This window comes from Pleurodeles waltl, chromosome 5 (assembly GCF_031143425.1).
Source record: "Pleurodeles waltl isolate 20211129_DDA chromosome 5, aPleWal1.hap1.20221129, whole genome shotgun sequence".
Taxonomy (NCBI): domain Eukaryota; kingdom Metazoa; phylum Chordata; class Amphibia; order Caudata; family Salamandridae; genus Pleurodeles; species Pleurodeles waltl.
In genome coordinates, this window is record NC_090444.1 from 700,708,193 (window position 1) to 700,723,227 (window position 15,035).

Consider the following 15,035-nt stretch of genomic DNA (forward strand, 5'->3'; position numbering starts at 1 on the left):
TCTATGCAAATCGACTCTACACCACTGCACTCTACACCAATCTACTCGACATCACTGTAGTCTAGGGCAATCTACTCCACTTTACAACACTCCACTCTACAACATTACACTGTACTCTATGACACTATGACATGCTGCCCCACTGTATGCCACTTGACAACACTACACTCCACTCTGCAATGTTCCACGTATCGCCCTCTATGCCACTCCATGCCACTTTCTACTACCCTATTCTCCAACACACTACTCTACCCTGCTCCACTTCACTGCCCCACTCTATGCTACTCCACTCTGTGCCACTCTTTGCTACTCCACTCAAGAACGCTCTATGCCAGTCACTTAACAACACTCTCCAACACTCTGTGCCATTCCACACTACTTACTACACTCTGTGCCACCCCACTTTACGACAATCTTCTCTACTGTCTGCCAATCCATGCAACTCTCTCTATACCATGCCACGTTATTTTACTTCTCTCTACACCACTCCACTCTACACCACTCCACTCTACAACACGCTATGCTACTCCACTTAATGACACTCTATTCCCTCCCATTCTGAAACATTCTTCTCCCTCCATGACACTCCACAACACTTTACACCACTCCACTCTATGCCACACCACTCAACCGCACCTTACATCATGCCCCACTCTCCAACCCTCCACGTCACTCTCCTTCACACCACTAACTCTTACTTATGCGGAACAGGAGCCGCGCTGGTGTACAACATGGCCAACACACGCATAAGCGAAACCTGTTGGCTTTACCAATGCTTGTTTTAATGTCTGGTTTGAGATCGCCACTTTCTGCATTACACATTGTGAGCAGTTCTTTAACATATGCACAGTGTGTGCTTTGGCTCCACCCAGTGGAGTATTTTTGTCTATACTTAATGATATTGGCTGGTATGTGTATCATTCTACATCCTATGGAGTATTTGCATTGTAGTGCACAGGAGGCTATTTTACATCTCAAGTTACAGTATATCTTCCCGCATTACATTTGTTATCTCATAGATGTTTTGTATACAGAAGCAAATGTTTCTTTTTCAATACTGTATTTTTTATTGAAATGTAGTCAGGACTCATTGCAAGCAAGAACCATTGGGCTTTTCAATGCTTGTTTCTCTGTCTCCCTGTGTCACTCTCACTTTCTTTCTTTCTTTCTTTCTTTCTTTCTTTCTTTCTTTCTTTCTTTCTTCCTTTTATTTTTTCTTTTTTCTTGCTTTCTTGCTTTCTTTCCCTCTTTCTTGCTTTCTGTCTTGTAGAGAGGCACAAGAAGAAATCTCGCCTAAAATGCATAAACGCATTAGGAAAACGTTTTGCAGGACATTGAAAAGCAAAATTACCAGAATCCTCTCTGAGACTGTGCATTGTTCAAAGACCTTTACTTTATTTAGGTTTGTGAGGTTGCACAGATGAGATTATTTACTAAGTCATTGGCAGTCAATGAGTCCCTACTGCCACATTTACAACCAAAGCAAGAGTTATTGGATGAGATCCACGCATATGTAAAATGCTGCCTAGTGCTGCTGTAGAGAGGCCAGTCAGTATGGTGAAGAGTGACAATATGTGGTGGATTCCGCACTCCATCTTTGTAGGAAATTACTATCTTTTGTGTTGTGTACGCCCAGATTTTTGCCTTAACTGTTTTTCATAGCTGTAGAACTCTGCACACACTTTACCCCTTTTAACGAGTAGTAAAGTGCCTGTGCACCTTCTTTTCAGTATAATGAAATTTATATACTGCCAATGGGCATATTAAGCTTGCAGATATGTCACTAGTATATGATATAAAGTGTACCCAGGGCCTGTAAGTTACTAGTGGACTGCAGCACCTATTGTGCTATTCACTACAGTGGCATCGCAAACACGGCTTCAGGCCTATCATTGTAGCCCGACAGTAGCACTATAAAAAAATGAAGTTCATCCTGTCAAATTGAACCTTTTTGACAAGTCAGAACTTCCCTTTTAAATATTAATAAATCACCCATGTGTAGACATTATAGCCCGCAAGTTGGATGCATGCTATTTAAAAGCAGGACATAGACATTTAGGGGGTCATTACGACCTTGGCGGGTGGCTACGGCGGCCCGCCAAACGGTAACCGCCGTGCGGCCGCCAATGCGGCCGCACTCCCGCGGCCCCCATTACGACATCCCCGCTGGGCCGGCGGGGATGAGGCCGCAACATAATGGAGCCTCCATCCTTGTCCCCATCCTGGACTTTTTCTGATAAGTCTCATAAGAAGAAGTCAAAGACGTCAAAGCACTCTTCATCTTCTCTGTGTTGCTCCCACTTTTTGGGCAACGTGATGGAACAGTGCCACAAATCCAGGCCCCACTCACTGATTGTTCCCATGCAGCCGGTGTCTGACACTGGGTCCGCTCTGCGTTCCCCAAGTTTCCCGAAGCTGTCATGACCCCGACCCAACTCAATTAATTCTACAAGACCAGAAGTCTCATGTTTTGGCATCCAAATCCCTCTGAAGCGCCTTTGTGCCCCATACGTACAGGAGGGTCTTCAAGTGGAACTCCACCAGCAAGTCTGCCCTCAGCACCAGTCAGCCCCTCAGAATTGATTGGTGGATCTGTATCAGCCCCAGCTTCGTAACCTCCTCTGGGGACTGTGTCTGTGGTGCCATTCCCCATCATAAATCACAACTCTGATAGAGCCCTGACCGGCGTCACCTGACGTCAATTCTGGTGATGACCAGGCTCAAATGACCAGATTTGGAAATAGAGCCCTATTTTCCTGAACAGCCCTCGGAGGAACATATACGGAGAGGAATCTGAGGATCCCTGTGGCTATATCGACCACCTACCATAGTCCATAGTCGATGAACACCTGGTACGAGTACTTGGATGAAACCAGTGGTCATAACACCTCAGCAGGCACTGGCCTCTCCTCCCTCAGTTGCTATGGAGGAGGGGACTTCTTTTGCGATTGTGGCCCAGAGAGAAGCTGAGTTGCTGGACCTGAAGCTGCCCAAGGTCAAGATTAAGACTAGCATCTTGACAGAGGTGCTTCAGCCCAGGGTATCATCCTTAGAACTCTTGCTACTGTTCAGTGAAGCCCTCACAGATGTCCTGCTTGGGCCTGAGTCAAACCATGCACAGACATCCAAGTGCACAGGATCATTGCTCACTGCCATTACCTTGCTCCCAGGCATCCAGGCTCCCTCTGCCAGAACCCCACCCTAGTAGTTCAGGTGTCAGAGACACCACACTCATAACTTTACCATATGTAAGTAGTTTTGAGAATCGGGTTCCATGTATTTATTGGCCCATTATTTCCACACACTGTGGGATTCAGTTGTGCAAGTGTTGTCCATGGTCCCAGGTGAAGTTCTAGGCACAAACTCCCAGACTGTTGCTAAAGGAGAGATGCAATAGAGTTCATGATCAGATGTGGATTGCTTAAGACCGTGCTTGAACGTGATGCCTGGGTGAGGTCTGCTGGCTTTTCAGGGAATGTCCAGACATCCCTTATGGACATGCCCTTCGATGGGACTCGCCTTTATGGCAACAAGGCAGATTCAGATCTGGAACTATTAAAAAACAATAGGACCACTGCTAGGTTGTTGAGGCTCCTCATGTCCCCTCAAAAGCAGCAATCCACCTTCCACCCCATCCATGGCTACAGCCTGGTCTATTGGCCATGTCCCCCTAGCCACAAAGACCAGCAGGCATCGCAGTTGTTTTTTGGCAGCAGGCATGGCTCGCGCAAATCCCTTAGGAACCTGATCAAGCGGTTAACCCCATCTGTCCCTCTGCCCTCACACACCCTACCCAGCAACCTCAACTCAGAAGCCTCTTTAGTTTGCCCTCTTTCCACTACGGGTGCCCGGTTGGTGGCAGAATTCAGTACCACCTGCAGCAATGGCTGGAAATAACTTCAGATAAGTGAGTACTCCAACTCGACCTGTGGGGCTATGAACGCCTACTCTAACTGACCCCTCTAACCTTGCCACTGTCCTCCGATTGGCTGACAGAGGACCAGCTCTCATTCTTGCAACAGAATGTATTGGCTCTTCTGGCCAAAAAAGCCATCAAGAGGGTGCTAGCATTGGAAGTAGGCCGTGGTTGCTATTCCTGCTGTTTTCTGGTGCCGAAGAAGGATGGAGACCTCTGTCCCTTATTAGTCCTACACCCTCTCAACTACTTTCTAAAAAAGGAAAAATTCAACATGCTTACCTTGGCTCAGGTCTTATCTCCCCTCAACCCCTTAGAGCGGATGATAGCATTGGACTTGCAGGACGCTTAACCCCGGCCTGCCGGGCCACAGATGGTTTTCAGTGGGCAACAAGCACTTTCAGTTTTCTGAGCACCTCTTTGGCCTCACCAGAACCCCAAGAGTGTTCACCAAGGTAATGGCAGTGGTTGCAGCACATCTGCAGAGGTTAGGGGTTGTAGTCTTCCCTAACCTCGATGACTGGCTGTTGAAAATGGGATCACCCCAGGCAGTTGTCTCCCACCTCCAGACTATGGCGGCCCTCCTGCATTCGCTGAGGTTAACTAAAAAAGTGTCAAAGTAATGTCCGACTCCCTCTCAAATACTCCCTTTCATCTGAGCCATTCTGAATCCAGAGCAGTTTTGAGCTTATCCTCCAGAACAGTGAGTCCAGGATATTCTTGCTATGACTCTGATATTTCAGCCTCTGTTCGGGATTTCGATGAGACAGACTTTGAGGCTGCTGAGGCTTATCACCTCCTGCATCCTGTTGGTAAAACATGCCCATTGGCTTATACAGGCTCTGCAGTGGGATTTGAAGACCCAGTGAGTACAGTGTCAGGAGTATTTCTCCCACCTGATCCAGTTATTGGGGGGACTGGAAAAGCTCTACAGTGGTGGCTCATGGACAGTGATTGGTTCAGTGGCAGACCCCACTTCCATCCTCACCCATAGCTTACGGTGGTGACAGATGCAACACTTGTAGGTCGGGCAGCAATCTGCTCAAGGTGGTGATCAGAGGACTTTGGTCTCCAGCAGAGTCTCAGCTCCACATCAAACTGTTGGGGCTGATAGCGATCTGATTTTCATTGTAAGTCTTTCTTCCTTTCATCAATGCAAGGGCAGTTCAGTGATTTATAGACAACACCTCTGCCATATAGTATTGGAATAAGTAGGGCACAGTGGGGTTGTAGACCCTTTGTCAAGAGGCCAAGAGTCTTTGAACCCAGCTGAAATGACAGGCCATTTTCCTGGAGGGTCAACATGTGACATGTTTTGTGAACATCAGAGCAGACAAACTCAGCCGTCAATGCCTTGTGGATCATGAATGCCAACATCATCTGGAAGTGGTTCAAGACCACTTCAAAGATTGAGGAGAACCTTGGTTAGATCTGCTCAGAACGTGCAATAACAGCAGTTCTGTACGCTGGAGATTCCAAGACGGCTCTCGCTCGGATTTTCATTTTATCTTGAGTGGAGCTCAGCACTCCGGGACGCTTTTCTGCTGATACCGCTCCTGTCCAGAGTTCTCAAGAAGATCACAAATGACTGTGCACAAATTATCTTAGTGGCCCTGGATTGGGCAAGAAGAGTCTGGTATACTGAACTACTGAGCATGAGCATCTGTCCCTCTATTAGGCTGCCCCTTTAGGAGGATCTCCTTTTTCAGCAGTAGTGCAGGGTTCTGCAGCCAAACCTGTCCACTCTTCACCTTCATGCATGGAGATAAAGCAGCTACAATTGAGAGTGTTCAACCTCCCTCCCGAAGTGAGTGTTGTCATCCTGAATTTAGTGGTCACCTTCCTCATGGTTCACCATTTGAGCAGATGCATAGCTGCCCTCTAAATACGCTGACCATCAAAACTGTCTTCCTTGGGGTAATTACATCTGCCATGAGGTTTAGCAAGTTGTAAGCTCTTTCTGTTAACCCTCCGTACACTTTTTTCCCAGACAGGCTGGTTCTTAGAACCCAAGCATCCTTTTTTTTCCAAAGGTGGTTACACCTTTTCACATCGGGCAGAACATTACACTGACTACATTCTTCCTTCTCCTTCATTCTACCAAGGAAGAGGGGAAACTCCTTCACCTGGACTCCAAAAGAGCATTGTCATTCTACATAGATCATGCAAAAGAATTCTAGGTGGATGATTAACTTTTTCTTGGGTTTGCTTGGATGAGGCAGGGGAAGCCAGTTCAGAAAAGAATCATCTGTCGCTGGATTATCCTCTGTAATAAGATATGTGGTGCAAGGCCCACAAAACAACCCTCTGAACTCTTAAGAGCTCATTTCATCAGAGTTAAAGCTGCGACCACTGCATTACCTATAAGAGTCTCAGTTTGGGACATCTATCAGACAGCCATGTGGTCATCACTGCACATGTTTGTCACACAGTACTGCCTAGACAGTCTGGTCCTGAGAGATGGGCATTTTGCCTGTTCGGTCCACCATGGACATTTTTAGTTTGAGTAATCCACAGCCCGACCTCTGGGAATAGACTGCATTGATATCTTTTCTAAGGTAAGAAATGTATGTCTAGAAGTCTATATCTGATGAACAAGTTACTTACCTTCCGTAACCCCTTATCTGGTGAAGGCTCTATCTAGCCGCAGATTCCTTTGTGATCCTCCCTGTTGTGTGAATGTTTGTAATTCTTGACTGCAAAGATCCTTTAGGACCTCACCTGGGACACTAGTCATTCCTCCTCAGCTTGGTTCAATGCTTCCGGTGCAGAAAAACAGTCAAGAACTCAGGTCAGTATGCTCTGGTGGCATCAATATAGACATTGCACACAACACTTCCAGCGTGGATGACAACACATAGAGCCGAACACCACCTTCTACCGGTGCAGAAGGTGATTGCTCCTAAATTTCTGGATCCAGTCTGACGCCAGAGAATATTCTAAGGAATCTGCGACTAGACAGAATCTCTACTAGATAAGACATTACCAAAAATAAATAACTTGTTCCTCAGGAATCGGACTAGCTAGAAAACAATTAAACAACTATTCTTAATAGTTATTAAAAATCCAATGAATGGTGAAGTTGGATTTTTCATAAATATTAAGGAAACATAACTTTCAGAAACGTATTTTTCCCTGCCTGAAGTTCCTGGAGGCTAATTTTCATTTTGTTTCCAACTTCTACCAGCCGGTGATTAGCATATGAAAGCTGTGTAAATGTGTGAATATCCCTAGGAGCATTTAATAGGCTGCCCTGAATGGACAGATATGACACTTCTGAACCTTAAAGAATATGCAGGGTGGGGGCTGCCAACCTGCTTTTGACACCAGTGTCAAATCCTGGTGAAGTGGCAAATCGTGCTTTACAGGTCTGTTGAACTTTGGGTGCATGCAAAAAGGAAGGAAACAGAATCCCTAGACAGTTCTTGTGTATCTAATATTTGATTGTTAGAAAACTGCATTTTTCCTACTAGACTTCTTTCTCTGGGACTATTGAGGGTACAGTGGCTGCATCATACTGGATTTTAGTGTTAACTGTGAGAGGACACAGATTACTTTGGTACACTTTTCACACACACCCAGCCCTCATAGCCCAAGTTGAGTGTGGCCAAAGACTTTTGCCAGCTTTAAAATGCCCAAAGTGGGTATGGTTGGCCCATGGACTTTTTACCCCAGTGGTTAGGGCGTGCCCTGGAGTCATTCCCACCCATTAGCCCATGCCAGGCATAATTGTTGCATCTCCATGCACCAGATTTCAAACACTCCTGGACCTGAAGAAGAACGGAAGAGTACTGTACTGCTGTCTGTGACCTGACAGGATTCTTGAAGGATTGGAAAATAATGAAGGAAAATGGTGCCCCAAATCTGTATCCGTTTCCCACCTGTCCAAAGTAGGTGATAAGTATTAGTCTTTTGTGCAACATCGAACATAGGAAGGACGAGGGAGAGAAAATCAGGGGAGAGGAGAACTTGGAGGTCCTTTGCAGCTGCTTGTGTTGTCCAGGAGGACTAAGAGTAGGGCCGGGTGCCTCAGCTGCCTGCAGACCCCACATCCAGGGAATGGTTCCGATGTTTTCCTACTCTAGAAGGAACCTTTGTATTTAATTCTGCATTCTAATGTGGTCCTCAAGCTCACCAGTGCACTGAAATTGTAATCAAACCTCCCCTTTATTTGCTTCCCTTGTCTTTGCACAGTATGGTTTGCTTTGGACCTGTTTTCATATGCAGAAACCTCACAATAAACCTCTTCCAGACTAGTAAATCCTAGTGTGATACAATCACAGGTTGATTGGCTCCAGCATCCTTCACATTTTTCCTTTAGTATTTTAGGTTGGATTGTCATGTCAGCATTCTAGTCCCTTTGTCTTGTGGTAGGCAGGGTGACCTTTTGGCATGGGTGAACTAGACCCAGCACCAGGGCACCAGTCTTCAGAGCAGCGTAGGAGGTGTCTGCATTAATGCCATGCAGAGCCCTGTCACCTGCCTTCAGTGCTTCAGTCCCTGACGTTAACACCCCATCAGCCTGCTTTCTTGTCCTCCCATTGCCCTTACCCCTGCTGCCGCACACTCTTAACACCCCTCCAACAAAACTCTTAACACCAGTTTGAGATGCTGTGAGTGATTCAGGTGAGAGGGGGGTGCGTGGACAGATATATGTGTTCAGAGACCAGTCACTACTCTGATATAATCAGCCAGAGGCAGACCTCTAAACACAAAAGCGGCCCCTCTGCTGCCTCATTTCATTTAAGCCTGGGCAGAGTTTGCGGAGATCCGCTATGCGGAACTTTGCAAAATGCCAAAAAAACTCAGCTGTGCTACGTGGAGTTCTGTGAGTGGCAGAGTTTGGGTAAGTCAGGCTGTTCGTGCAGATTTTCAGTGCTAGGAGTTTCTCCCATGCTGTTAAATCAGCACGAGTGGCATCCAATGGAGCGCCAGATGGCACTAAATTATTTCTGCCTCTTGAGTAAATTGTCTACTCGAGCAGCAGCTTCGTCAATGCGAGCTGCAGCTTTCTCAACGTAAGCGGTAGCAACTAGCCGCGACTGCCCGCGTTCCGAAATCTTGCTCGCTAACTTAGTCAGTCCTCTCCCTCATCAACTTCACATTGGCGAGCGGCCCGAGAGAACAAAACTCCACTTTACATCGCTTGCCGAGTTTTTTTGCAGCTGGGGAAAACTCAGCGAACTCCGCCTGCGGAGCGTAATTTTTCACCCACCCCTAATTTTATTCACTATAATTAGCGAGGGAGTTAAATTCCTGTACGCCCAGGGTGCTACCATGTCTGAGGGTGCTCTGGTAGTAGGTATTTACTGACTGCTGTAGAGTTTATCCGTCACTCCTGCTCTCGAGGAAACATCCCATTTGGAAATAATTGTAGTGATCTGATTGTGCAGGTTGTAAACACTATCATTTGAAGTAGTTCTAGTGTAATGTCATATCAGTCTACAATAGCAAACTGGAAACCAGGGTTCTGCTTGCATCATATAAACTACAGCTGTCTTTATGCAAAGGAGATTTACAGCTGCGCAGTTAGTAGATCACAAGTCTACTGATTTCCACTTTCATCTAGAGGGAAAGAGAGAATAAAACATGGTGCCTTGATAAATCTTTTCCTTAGAACACATAAAATCCTAAACATACCCCAAATGTGCAACCAATGTAGGTGGATGTAGACACAAAATAGCACTTTTGTAATTTGGCTTAGTTGTGGTCCCAAAACCTATTCTTTGTGATCACTGCTTGTGGCACTGTCTTAATATCTTTATTAAAGTGGAGTAACATAGAAAAATGTATTAAAGAAGTTCAGCGCCCATGGATCACAAACACAGCCACACCATGCTTACTTGTGTTCAAAGAAGCGTACAAAAAAAAAATCTGAATAAGAATCATCTTTGTTTGGGCTTCACTCATATTTTCCATCCTCATTATGATTTTATATCCCTTAATAAACAGTTGTCAGATTTTATTGTTGAAATTGACTCATTTTGTGGTGAAGGACTTTTGAGGGGAGAGGGGTAAATGTTTACATTTCTGAGAATCAGCACACCAGACTCTGTATTTCCATTCTTCGTTGCTTGTGACTCACTTAAGGCCCACATGCAAGTATGGTTTAGGATGTTGGTGGTAGAAGACAGCAACCCATGGAACTAATGTGCATTGTGTTATTTCTGTGAAGCAGTACAGTAATACTTGTAGAGAATGATGGAGGAGTGTAACCTAAGCCAGAGTTGACTTTGCGGTGATATTTGTTGTGTTTGGTGGCTAATAAATTAATTTTCACAACTAGTTCGCCTCGGCTCCCTTTACCTTGGAGAAGTGGAAGGAGAAGGGAAGGTGAATGGAATGGCTGACGGTGTTTCCAAGGTACAACTGTAAGTATAGGGATGCAGAGGCAGAAGAAAGATGAGCTTCCCACAACTCATTCCCAAGACTGTAGTAACAATTCCAAATAGAGCCATGAATTGAGGGTTGTGCCTGGCAGCAGTATGCAAAGACCCACAGACCATTCGCAGTGGGAGCGTTTTTTGAGTAGCAACAACCACTTTCTATGACATACTTTGAATGACGGTCTTGAGTAAATGGAGAACGTTTTCAGTTGAGTGTTGACCAAGCTGAGACATTTGATAGTTGCTCAGAGCAGTGGTTCCCAACTTTTTTACTCCTGAGGACCCTACTGAATCATTACTAGCAGCCGGGGACCCCCAAGCAGTTTGTACGATTTGAGTTAAAGTATAACAAGTACCACCAAACAAATACTCAAATTATTAAAGATACAGGGCCTGATTACAACTTTGGAGGAGGTGTTAATCCGTCCCAAAAGTGACGGTAAAGTGACGGATATACCACCAGCCGTATTACGAGTCCATTATATCCTATGGAACTCGTAATACGGCTGGTGGTATATTCGTCACATTTGGGATGGATTAACACCTCCTCCAAAGTTGTAATCAGGCCCATAATTCTTTTATATTGAAAAAATAAGCAAAAAAACGTTTTATTGGGAAGGATGACGCTGCATCTCCGTGACTATCTTTTCAATGTTTGTTTTTATTTAGGAAAGGTGAATCCTCTGGTCACATTCTACATTTCTGGAGTGATTTCTGTTTTTATATTTTAGGTGTGTAAGATCTGAGAAAGCTTTTTCACCTAAATATGTTACGTGGAAAGGAAGTAGACCATAAGGGCCTCTCCTCTCTCCCTAGCCTCTCTGTCACATGTAATTAATTTGTTTTATAGCACCTCTCATACCACCATCGGGTGTCAGAGCACTTTACAGGGGACTACAAGGTGCAGGATTCACATGTCATTCACACTGCTAGACATTTTTTTACGAGTGCTTGGTCTGGAGAAGCACAATCTCAGTATTCAGAGCACAACATGGTGGTTAGTGATGTCTTTAATAATAAGAATGTATTTTTACACAAGCTAACCTTTTTTAGCACCATAAGGAAGATGGAAGACTGGGAAAAACAACTTTCTAATTTGTGCTATGCAGCTCTTTAATGGCTGTTCATAGCTCACTGTGCTAGATTACGATTATGTACTGCAGAGTAACAAAAGAATGTCTGTGACAAAAGCAGTGTCCCACTGTGCCATGCACATAAAATACTGTTCTTTGCATGATACACATTCTTTGCAGCAGGCATATTAACCATCTGCGCTCTCTTTGAGTCAAAACTGCCACTGCCCAAAACTCTTAATTCCTTTCCAGAAGTTACATTATTCACTGGAATTATCTTATCACTTTTATGTTTGCTGTACAGGGAGCTTTGCAGTGCTTTTAAAACTACTGAACAAAGGAAGTAATTAATATAAGAAGACGCAAATGTTTGTCAGAGGACCCAGCTAGAGAAGTGCCTTCCTCACAGCCCATGCCTGCGGACCCCCTGGGAATGTGTCACAGACCTCTGGGGGTCCGCGGACCCCAATTTGGGAAGGATTGGCTTAGAGGACTCTTCACCAAACTTGGGAAACAAAAGGGTACTCATTGGCAGATAGTGTACGGCCAATAAACATGGTTCAAACATTTGAGAAGAGAGAAAAAAAGGGCTGGGAGAAATGGGGAAGAAAGAGAAGAAATTATGGAGGAGGTAGTGAGAGTTGTAAAGAGGTGGGTGAAGTCAGAGAGAGAAAGAGGCAGAGAAAACGAAGGTCACAGAAAGAAAGAGACAGTGACAGAAGGGAAAGAGACTGTTGCACCTGGCCTTTTTTGCAGGGTCACCCCCAGTCTTTTTGCCTCCTTCCTCTTTTTTTCTGACCTGTATTTGTGGGCTTTAGGACTCTGGGCACTTTACCACTGCTAACCAGTGCTAAAGTGCATATGCTCTCTGTGTAAAGTGTACTGTTAATTGGTTTATCCATGATTGGCATATTTGATTTACTGGTAAGTCCTTAGTAAAGTGCACTAGAGGTGCCCAGGGCCTGTAAATCAAATGCTACTAGTGGGCCTGTGGCACTGGTTCTGTCACCCACATTAGTAGTCCTGTAAACATGGCTCAGACCTGCCACTGCAGTGTACCCACTTGCCAGGCCCAAACCTTCCCTTTTACTATATGTCAGGCACCCCTAAGGTAGGCTGTAGGTAGCCCCAGGGGCAGGGTGCAGTGTATGTTTAAGGTAGGACATATACTAGTGTGTTTTATATGTCCTAGCAGTGAAATACTGCTAAATTTGGTTTTCACTTTGCAAGCCCTATCTCTCTCATAGGTTAACATGGGGGCTGCCTTTAAATATCCTTAAGCGCAGATTCCCTTTAAGAGCAGATAAAAATGTAGAGCTTAGGGTCTCTCAACTCACAATTTAAAAATACATCTTTTAGTGAAGTTGGTTTTTAAATTGTCTGTTTGAAAATGCCACTTTTAGAAAGTAGGCATTTTCTTGCTTAAACTATTCTGTGACTCTGCCTGTTTGTGGATTGTCTGTCTGGGTCAGTTTGACAGGTGGGCTGTTTTGCACTTCTCTAGACAGTGACACAAAAGGGGGAGGGTTGAAGCCTGCATATCCTGATGAGCCATCTGAGCTAGAAGGGAGGGATGAGTGGTCATTCTCACCTGAAATGACTGTGCCTGCCCTAACACACAACGCAGTCTCCAACCCCTTGGTGTGTGTTTGGGGCCTGGCCTGGACAAGGAAGGATCTTGCAAACACTTGAGACTTTGCTTTGAAGTTTGCCAACTTCAAAGGCAGAACAGGGTAGAAGAAGAAGACCCAAAACCCCAGACTTTTAGAATCCTTCTGGAATCAAAAGGAACCTCTGCCAAGGAGAAGAGCTGAAGAGCTGGAGAAGGAGTACTGTCCCCTTGCTGTGTTGCTTTGCTGGACTGGCCCTCATTTGCTGCTTCTGCCTGAAAAGAGTGCAAAGGGTGAACTTTGCTGTGTGTCCTGTTTGAGAACGTTCTCCAAGGGCTTGAAGTAGAGCTTGCCTCCTGTTGGAAGTCTCAGGGACACCAAAGACTTCAGATTCCTCGACCTGCAGCACTGGGAACTGTGTGTTTTGTGCTGTTTAAGAGGAGAAACCACTGCAATGCCGGCAATGACGCTGATGGCCTGCACAATGACCTGCTAACGGTGCACAGAGTCGCATTGTCCCACTTCACACCGTGACCCTGGTCTCACCGATGCCGTCATCAGACAACTTCACCAAGCCGCTGCTCGCACTGTGACCTGTGGGCCCCGCACTCCAGCATCGCCTGCTCACGCTGCAGCCTGGGCATCCCCGCTCCTCCTGCTGACACTGGCGCCGCTGCTTGCACCATGGCCTGTGGACACCGCTCGTGAGGTACACAAAGCACCGTCCCATCCCGCACCGCAACCCCGGTCCACCCACTCCAGCACCATCGACTCCAGTGTTGTCACCAGGCATTCCTGCCTGCACCGTGGCCTGTGGACACCGCTTGTGAGGGTCACCAAGCACCGTCCCGACCCACATCGCTGGCTTGGACCAACCGACGACAGCGCTTCCGCAACAACGATATTGCTGCCTGCACCGTAACCTGTGGACACCGCACGTTGCACTTCCCCACTTCACACCGCAACCCTGGTCTCACCGACGCCACTGGACGCTGTCACTGAGCCACAACCTGCATCGTGACCCCTGGGCAAAGCACATCGCATCGTCCCGCTTCGCACCTCCCCTGACGCCACCCACGCCAGTGCTCCTGAGTTCATCAGCCCGTAGTTCGATCTTCAGCGCGTGTGACTTCAAGGGCTTGATGATTCCTGTACCAACTCTGGAACCGACACTGCAACGTCAGCGACGCCGCTCTCCGGAGCTCACCGTGAGGATCACGACACCCTACAAATCCCAGGTACTGTTTGCAGGTCTTCCCGACACCGTTGCTGACCCACGACGCCGCGACTGGCCTGAACTGTTGGTTTTGTTGCTCACGACGCCGTGATAACCCCAGGTGGAGCTATCGACTTCAAGGAACTGTATTTTTAAGATAAATCTTACAAAATTCATATCTTTAGCATTATATGTTGGATTTTTCTCGTTTTGGTCTTGTTTTACACAGATAAATATTGGCTATTTTTCTAAAACTGGTGTGGGGTCCTTATGTAGTGTTTTCACTGTATTACTGTGTGCTATGTGCAAATGCTTTACACGTTTCTTCTGAGATAAGCCTGACTGCTTGTGCCAAGCTACCAAGGGGGTGAGCAGGGGTTATCTGAGCGGGTATCTCCCTTATCCTGACTAGAGTGAGGGTCCCTTCTTGGACAGGTTGCAAACTGACTGCCAACTAGAGACCCTATTTCTAACACTGGTGGCAGCAGTGGGATAGGACTTGCATTAGTACTCGGCCCACAGTGATTGGTGTACACTACTACCATATCGCAGACCACTACGTACCACATACTGTGCTTTCCGTTTTGTTCTCTATTGTCCTGCTAGAGATATGTTGATATTTTGGACTCTGGGTTTTAGTTGTGAGGCCTTTGCAGAATGGAAGTCAACTTCTGGCACTCGGGAGTACTATACGCTGAGGGAGCTAAAGGTTTTCTGCAAGGAAAGGGGGGCTGCTTGTGAAGAGAAGGTCCCCGAGACGGGTCTTTGAGACAGCCCTGTTTCAGTATGAGATAAAACACGGAAGCAGACATACCAGATTGTTCTGAGGAGGAA

The 15,035-nt window shown here is 46.1% G+C and overlaps 1 protein-coding gene across 4 annotated transcripts in view; it reads left to right on the plus strand.

The window, feature by feature from the left end:
• TIAM2 (TIAM Rac1 associated GEF 2) overlaps nucleotides 1-15,035 on the plus strand; it is a 315,407-nt gene that overhangs the window by 52,174 nt on the left and 248,198 nt on the right. The window contains exon 1 of one of the 4 annotated variants that reach the window (XM_069234640.1): nucleotides 10,221-10,287. The exons of the other annotated variants lie outside the window; for them this stretch is intronic. The gene's annotated coding sequence lies outside the window, so the exon portion shown is untranslated. Of the gene's footprint in view, nucleotides 1-10,220; nucleotides 10,288-15,035 lie in introns of those variants that run through there. 4 annotated transcript variants of the gene reach the window in all.